General features: G+C 36.1%; 1 pseudogene; it reads right to left on the bottom strand.

Annotated features, from left to right (window-relative positions):
• Window positions 1-5,885: 5,885 nt before the first annotated feature.
• Window positions 5,886-6,876, bottom strand: LOC132226804 (methylmalonic aciduria and homocystinuria type D homolog, mitochondrial-like; annotated as a pseudogene).
• Between the last annotated feature and the right edge of the window lie 1,688 nt (window positions 6,877-8,564).

Genomic DNA, 8,564 nt, shown 5'->3' with positions numbered 1-8,564 from the left:
ATACTGGGAGCCATAAGAAATCGCCACAATCCAACCAGAATTATCGAGGTGTCTCATTAACAAGGATCAAATTAATGCCTCACAAAAGGAGAAAAGGACAGACACCAACTCGGGATGATCTTAAATTAAACCTGGACGTCTTTGGGCCTTTGAGCCTTTTGAAAGTCTCTTGAGCATTTTTAAATAGAAATAAATTCAGGCTTCACAAACGTGGTCTGCTTTTGGATGTTCTTGTTTGTTCCCTGTTGCCTCTGAAAATTCTTTTTTCCTGCTTTCAAATTCATGTCATCTGGCCCTGGCAGGGTAGCTAAGTTATTAGAGCATCCTCTTGATATCCCAAGGTTGGAGGTTCGATCCCCAATCAGGGCACATACAAGAATCAACCAATGAATACACATAGATGAGTGGAACAACAAATCCATGTTTCTTCCCCCCCTGCCCCATGTCTCCTCTAAAATAATTAAAACAACAACAACAAAAACAACAAAACAGCTTCCTGATTGCTCAATCACAAATTAACCCAATTTTGAGGTCGTCTCTCTGTTGCTCAGGGATTTGAAATATTAATGCTTGATTTGGTGAATTTATTTGACTTTTTTCTCACAGAAATATTTGTATTTTCTTTTTTAGTCACTCCAATGTCTGTATATTAATACTATTTATTTAATTTGATTGCATTTTAATTATAATTAAATATGACCAGCATAGATGAACTTGGCTAAATAAAATAAGATAGACACAGAAGGACAAATACTACATACTACTTATATAAGAATTCTAAAATAATCCAATTAATAGATCATTCTCTGAAATAGAAATCCCGAAAGCCTATATTTTGAACTGCTATGGAAATGAAGGAAGAATATTTGAAACCCTTCCTATCTATGTATAGTCCCTAGTACTTCAGAGCCAAATAGCTTTGGAAAGAAGAGGTAGGGCTGTTGTCAATACCTCATTTTAGCATGCATAACTGCAGTAGTGTTTTCCTCAGGAAGTATTCACTTAGGAAGTTTCTTTCAGTCTGAAGGTAAGTTCATCCTATATAATAAAGAGGTAACACGCAAACTGACCATTACACCCTCACACAAGATGGCCGTCCCCATGTGGCCACAAGATGGGCGGTAGGGGAGGGCAGTTGGGGGTGATTGGGTCTGCAGGGGAGGGCAGCTGGGGGCGATCGAACCGGCAGGGGAGCAGTTAGGTGTAGATCAGGCTGACAGGCAGAAGGAGTTAAGGGCAATCAGGCAGGCAGGCAGGCAGGCAAGCAGTTGGGAGCCAGCAGTCCCTGTGAGAGGGATGTCCGACTGCTGGTTTAGGCCTAATCCCACAGGGACATTCTCTGAGGGGTCCCAGATTGGAGAGGGTGCAGGCTGGGCTGAGCTGAGGGACCAACCCCGCCCCCCCCCCCCCGTGCACAAATTTCATGCACCGGGCCTCTAGTCTTAATAGCAAATTTGAATAGGAAATCAATAGTAATACAAGTTTTTGCAATTAATTTAAATCACGCACTCCCTCCCTTAACCCTTTTCGGTCCAATATCCAGGCTGACTCGACAGACCAGGCGATAGGAGCAGGTCCAACGTGGAGCTGAGGTCGACACTGCAAACCGCTGTGATTATATGCATTGTCAGTAAGGTGCTGGCTTGCATGTGGGGAAATGTTTCAAAAGACACCACACTATGAAATGTTTTAAAGAATAAACTCTTTGATTGAACATGCTTAATAATATAACCAGTGAATTTTTGGTTTAAACTTTAAAATAAAAACATTAAAAAGTTCAACATTCAATCCCGTCAATTAATTTGGACCAGACTGTTTGAATTTTAAAAATAAAATTGGACCACAAAGGGTTAAGATATTATTTCACTAACTGAAGTTTTACAATGCGAGGATTTGCTAAAATGAAGTTAGGCTAAATTTTCTGAATTATTTTAAAAGTATGGGTTTACACAGTTGTTTGTAAACATTTTTTGATATTTCTTTCAGTGTTTCTCTCCTACTCCAAAAAGATGGTGCCTAACCTTGCATATTCAGCTACTGGATACCTCACCTAATTATTTAAGAGTTAAATAGGAGCAAGGAAAGATTTCAGATTTTTTTTTTTTCATGCTGAGAATTCCTTTAAAAATAAATAATAAAAAAAAGCAGAAAAGTGTGTTAGGATTGTATAATGAAATTTTTAATATAAAGATCCTGAGCCTTCTTTTGATGTGCACTAAATAAGAGAGCTAGTAAACTGGTGGTTGAAATGTTTCTGTCAATAAAATTGATGTTATTTCACACCACAAGTATAAGGTTCACCTCTTTTCACAAATCAGAATAAGGAGTTAATTTGAACTTGTCAATGCAACAGTGTATGTCATAGTTCACTGATTTTTCTAATGACAGTAAAAGGTGCTTATATATTTCATAGACAAACATTTTGAATTTTGAGGTTACAGAAAAACGTTCACATAAACCACATTAGTTTTTTTAGAAGGAAGAAAATATGTATAGGTTTTTTATAGTCCAATTTTATTACAGCAACTAGAGGCCTGGTGTACGAGATTTGTGCACTCGGGGGTGGGGGGTCCCGCAGCCCAGCCTGCACCCTCTTACAGTGTGGGAGCCCTCGGGGGATGTCAGTTGGACATCCTTAGCGCTGCTGAGGAGGCAGGAGAGGCTCCTACCACCACCTCTGTGCTTGCCAGCCATGAGCCCAGCTTCTGGCTGAGCAGCATTCTCCCTGTAGGAGCGCAATGACCCCCAGGGGGCAGCTCCTGCGTTGAGTGTCTGCCCCATGGTGGTCAATGTGCGTCATAGCAACCAGTTGTTCCACAGTTTGGTTGATTTGCATATTAGCCTTTTATTATATAGGATTACTTTAAAACTTCAGAATTTAAATGTGAAGCCATTATTTGAAAGTTGTTTGCAAGGGTGTAATTGTTTGAAGACATTTATTCAGTTCTAACAAAGTTTCTTTAAACTTGGAATCTACAAAATATAATATGACTTTAAAATCTAATGATTTTCTACTGAGTGCACTGCTGTGAGGGTTAGGAAGTGCATTCGTTCTGAATATTATCTTGGCTGCCTCACTGAGAAGTCACAATACTGTGTGTTTGTCAAACAGCTTGAAAAGCTAGACAGTGCTATTAGGAGCAATATGGAATTGATAGGTAGAGAGATTATTCTTACCTACTGCTTTGTGATTTGGTAAAGGCATGGCAGTGAAGTTTTTTTTTTTAAATATCCTTTCATTCCTAATGAATTGTCATAGTAAGATCTGCAGATTGCTTTTTTAAAAAATTGTTGTATAATCACAGCAGTGGTAGAAAATTTATTTCAGAAACACAATATCTGGTAATCCCTGTAGAAGACATTTGTAAAGTGATGTGAGAAATGATGAACTTTCCAAATATAAGAGAAATAAATTTTATGTACTCCTCATCTAACCATTCTTTCAGTGCTTCTTGATTTCCTGTATACATGCAGTTTTCTAAACATTATTTTGATGTCCTGTTCAATTAAACACTTTATTTCTGACTATATCTACACCCCTGCACCTTTTTGTATTCCTCACATAAAATACAAATATTAAGACTGAAATTTTAATGGTTTCATAGAACAATTAATATAGTAACCTCTTAGATATTTGGTTTATGGAATAATAGGGCAAATGTGTAACTTCTCATGAATGTGATTAGGATGGAGGTTAATTCTGCTTTACTTTCCAATTCTTCATTGATACTATCATAATGTCTCATAATTGCACTTTTTAGCCAATTAAAAAGCCACAATGTTGTACTTGGAATTCAGAACAGAAATATGTAGGCTTTCTTTTGGCTAAAGAAGGAAAGGGAGGGAGAAAGTGAATGTAATTTTTCATTTTCAGTATTGCAGTTCTATTACAGCACATAAATTCCTCTGTATCAGAGGATAGAGGTTTGGGGTACAAGATGTATAAAATAGGCTGGAATGTCATCCAGAGTAATAACACAGATGATATGAGGCTCAATAATGCAAGACCAAGAGAATTTGGAGACATTAATTTATGTTAATTGAAAATTTCCTATGTTACATTAATAATTATATAGGCCTGAGATATATCCCTTTGCACAGTGAAATAATCCCAAAATAATGCCAACATAATTAATAGCTTCTGCAGACCTGGTTGACTCCCCATTCTGGCAATAAAGTGGAGGAGGGACTAGAATATGAAAATACCTTCTCCCACTTCACACACCACAGCATAGCATCTTTACCATCATATTACAAAGGGAAAAGTAAGTCTTTGCAATAGAAAAGAACACAAAATGTGAGAGTATCTAAAAACACACAAATATTTAAATGAAATGCAAGAGGCGTTTCATTTGGTTTAATGACAGTGTGAATAATGGTTTTTGTACTCCTAATGACTAAACTTGTTTTCCAAAACCACAGAAATAGTATAATACTTCCTTATTCATCTTCCAGTAAGAGCTACCTGAATTACTTCAGATTATATCCCTCCAGCATGACACTCCTTTCAGTGGCTCTGGATGTGTTTTGTAGAAGGGGAAAGGACATTCAGGGATTAAAAATTGAAGTCTAGGTACTCTTAGAGTAACATTCTGAAGAATACTCACAAAAGGCAGCCATAACCCCCCTCCGAGTTCCCAAATAGAAAGCCTGGTTCACTTTTAATTTCTTCCTTCACCTTCATCCAGTTAATTTATAGTAAGTAGAATAGCAATATTGAACTGTATCCTAAGGTCAATGAGACTTTATGACATGTCCAGAAGGTATTGCTTCCAAGGTGAAGGCTGACCAAATATGATGTCACCCAAAAGCGAAAGGCAGCATGAAGGAGCCCTCTCCATCTTTCCAACTTACTTCTTTCTAAAGAAGGGAGAACAGATATTTGACTCATTAAATATATGGCTCCTTCCTTGTTCTCTCTTCCTCAAGGATGAGCTATACTCAGTTGGGCTGAGCCTACCTTTAGTGCAAGTTCCCTGTGGTAAGCAAATTAGGCCTGGCCAAGCCATTTCTTTGCTCTCTGTTACAGCTTCTATGCTTCTCCCAGCATGTCAGAGACCCATAGTCACCATAGGTTCAGGAATAGTGCAGGAAAAACAGGATCCTCCACTGTTTTTAGGGTCTATTCTGGGTTTTCTAGTGTCTTTGCCATGGATCCTTGTGATGATGTGACAGGGTTATCTGCAATTCTCTCTGTAATTTGTTTGCACAGAAACCTTGAGGTGAGCATGGTGCACTCTGAAAATAACTGTATATTAGCATAGGAAGGGCATTATAATTGGGAATAATACTTTCAGCTGAGAACTGTCTTGCACTGATGGCTATGGACTACTTTTCTGCTGCTACAAGTGAACTTATGTTTGAAATAGTGGGATATAGGTTTTTGAAAATCAGCCTTTAAATAACACAGAAACACTGTATATCAGTCTTATAACTATTCATCAATGAAATTAAGTAATTAATTCTAATGTAGTAATTTACTTGCAAATGCCCTTATACAACTGACTGTAATAAACTGAGGTACTCTGAAAGCTCAATAAATATTAAACTAGAAATAGAAACTTCCAAGAATGTCAGGTATGTGTTTACATATGAATAAATGCTTTCAACATACTAAATTGGTATAAAGATAGCATTATACTTCAATAATATAGCTGTCAATTTTAAATGGTCTTACTATTGTAGATCCATAATCAAAGAGGTTAGGAGTCCCAAGCTATAAATATATTCTAATCCATTTAAATTATGGAAGTATGTAATAATTTTAAAAAACAGTTTGACAAATAGTATTATTACAGTTAAATGTTTAAAAAATTGGCTAAACCAAACATTCTCTATACAGGTGTTTATAGATCAACCCAAATATTTATAGAGCAACCCAAATGTTAAGTACAAATGGTACAGCAAATAAATTGGCATTGCTGCTGGTTGCCATTTAATTTCTTTATAATATGGCTTTCTGGTGTTGCAGTTCCTACAACAATGTGGGTACCCCAGAGACTATGATGAATCACTTTACTGCGGCCAAGATCATCAAAAGAGAATCCTAAATGTTGATAGCATTCATCTGTTTCAAAAGAGTGTTGTTTGTATACAGGATAGGGCAAAAGTAGGTTTACAGTATTAGTACACAAAACACAGACTTTATTCTTGTGTTATTATTTATTAATTATTATATGATTTTCCATGGGAACAACTATAAACCTACTTTTGTCCCACTGTGTCTGATCCAAAAAGTACCAAACCAAGGATGGGTCAATAAAGTGAGCCAAATAGCCTTTGGCTCAAAGAGTGTAGCATATTTCCCTAGCACCACTGATGAACATTTTAAAGAGCATGTCTCTTTCATTATCTACCTCCTCGCTCCAAATAGTCATATCATTCTTAGTTTTCTGTGTTACATTGGAATCATTAGTTTGTTGGAGGCCACTTCTGGAAACAGTTATTGAAAACCTCTTAGCAGCAATTCTGGACATGTTTGGATTGTGCACTCTACGCTGGCACTTTCTAAGTATGTTTCTGCACTGTTAATTTCTTGTGCAACAGGTGCATCATTACCCTGAAATTCATTCACATATTGTGTGTTGCAAACTCATATCTTTCACTTGATAAAGGTTTTGCTAGAACATCAGGTTAAGTTATATAAACCTGGCTGTTCTTCTGTGACATGGTCTCAATGAGGTGACAGTCAAAACCTATGTTCTCAGACCATATTGTTCAAGAGCATACATAGGGAGGTGCAGTGGTCACATGACTCACCAGAAACTGAAGATCCTCCAGTTAAAAAGGCTTTAGATTGACAACAATTTTAACTAAAGAGAAAAATCCTGGAAGTTACGAAACTACTCTGGCTCTGTTACGGAGCACATTGGCCATTTCTAGAGGAGAGAACAGATGCAAAATTTCTTTCCCAAAGTTCTAAGAGCTGTGGCTGGAAGATGGAAGAATTTGGAGGAGTTACCATGGTTGGAAAACATCCACACCAATTACCACCACTGCCTCCAACTGTCTAGAGTGAATTTTCTTAAAATCCAAATCTGAAAATAGTTTCCTTTATACTCCATTTATTATCCATTGCACTCAGCACAAATCTAAACTCATTAACCAAACATACAAAGTACTATCATACTTACTCTCTGATTTTGATGGCATCATACTTCTCACAGTTTTGATTATAATGTAATCTAATTTAATATTTTTAAAGGTACTCATGACTTCTCAGATTCCTGATTTTCTCTCTGCATCTCAGTCTTTACCATTGTATCTTTTCTGCCTATGTCTTCCTAGCGTCTTAATATCGTCAAATATCCCTCATCAGGAGTTTCCTTGCAGAAAAGTACCATCATGTTAAAAGGTAGGTTAGCAATCCCACCTATGTGCTCTTCAAGTGCTTATCTTTAAAACTGCAATTATTGGATTTAATGGCAACTACCACATTAATGCCTATAAGCTCCAGGTGAAACACTGAATGTTTTCACTGATGTTAGTGGAATTGGGAAGGTCTTAGATTCAAAGTCAGATTATATAGGTTCATACCCCAAACTCATAACTCTAAAGAGTTCTAAGTGCTCTATGATCTAACATACATTGTTTTCAATAAAATCATTATGTCAATTAAAATATTTTTCGTAGATTTTTGCCAATAAATTACACATTAAGATAGAGCAAGTTTGATTTAGTAATGTACACAAATGTCCTTTCTTCCCATTGCAGAGAGAATGGTTAAGTAGGTATACCAGACTTTTTTGGTTCATACAGATTTATATGTGCTATAGGACAAATATACATGCAATTAATACTTGGAATTATCATTTTCATCAAATTTGGGAACTTTTCCACCTTATTCTTGCAAATGTTTTTTTCTGCCCCCTTTCCTCTCCCCGCTTCCTTGACTCTCATTATACATATGCTAGTTTTGTCCCACATAGCTGTGAGGTTTTATTTTCATTCATTTTTTTTTCTTTCAGTACTTCACACAGGATAATTTCAATTTATTTCCCTTTAAGTTCACAAATTCTTTCTTCCACCCACACATATCTGTTGTTGTTTCTAGTAAATTTTTCATTTCAAATATTTTACTTTTAAACTCCAGAAATTCTATTTCATTCATTTATTTTATAATTTCTTTTAATTGATATATTTTATTTGGTGACATGGTATTCCCAAACTTCCCTTTCATTCTTCAGACACAGGATTTTAAAAAAAAATTTTTTAACATATGTAGAAGAGTTGATTAAAATTCTTTGTTTAGTAAGTCTAACAGTTAGGCTGCCTCAGGCAGTTTCTATTAACTGTATTATTTCCTATGTGTGACGTATCCTTTCCTATTGCCTTGTGTGTATTATACTATTTTTTTAACTGGACATTTTATAATGTGACTATTGTGGAAATAAAATTCCCCATCTTTCCCAGAAATGTTGTTGCTATTTGTTATTGTTTATTCTGTTTGTTTTGCAACTTTCTTGTAATAATTCTTCAAAGTCTATATACTGTGCCATGTGCAGTCACTGAAGTCATGGCTCATTTAGCTTGCTAGAGAAAATGATTGATTGTCTTTAAATCAA

The sequence above is a fragment of the Myotis daubentonii genome, chromosome 2, assembly GCF_963259705.1.
Source record: "Myotis daubentonii chromosome 2, mMyoDau2.1, whole genome shotgun sequence".
Lineage (NCBI taxonomy): Eukaryota > Metazoa > Chordata > Mammalia > Chiroptera > Vespertilionidae > Myotis > Myotis daubentonii.
This window is presented reverse-complemented; position numbering and strand designations above follow the sequence as displayed.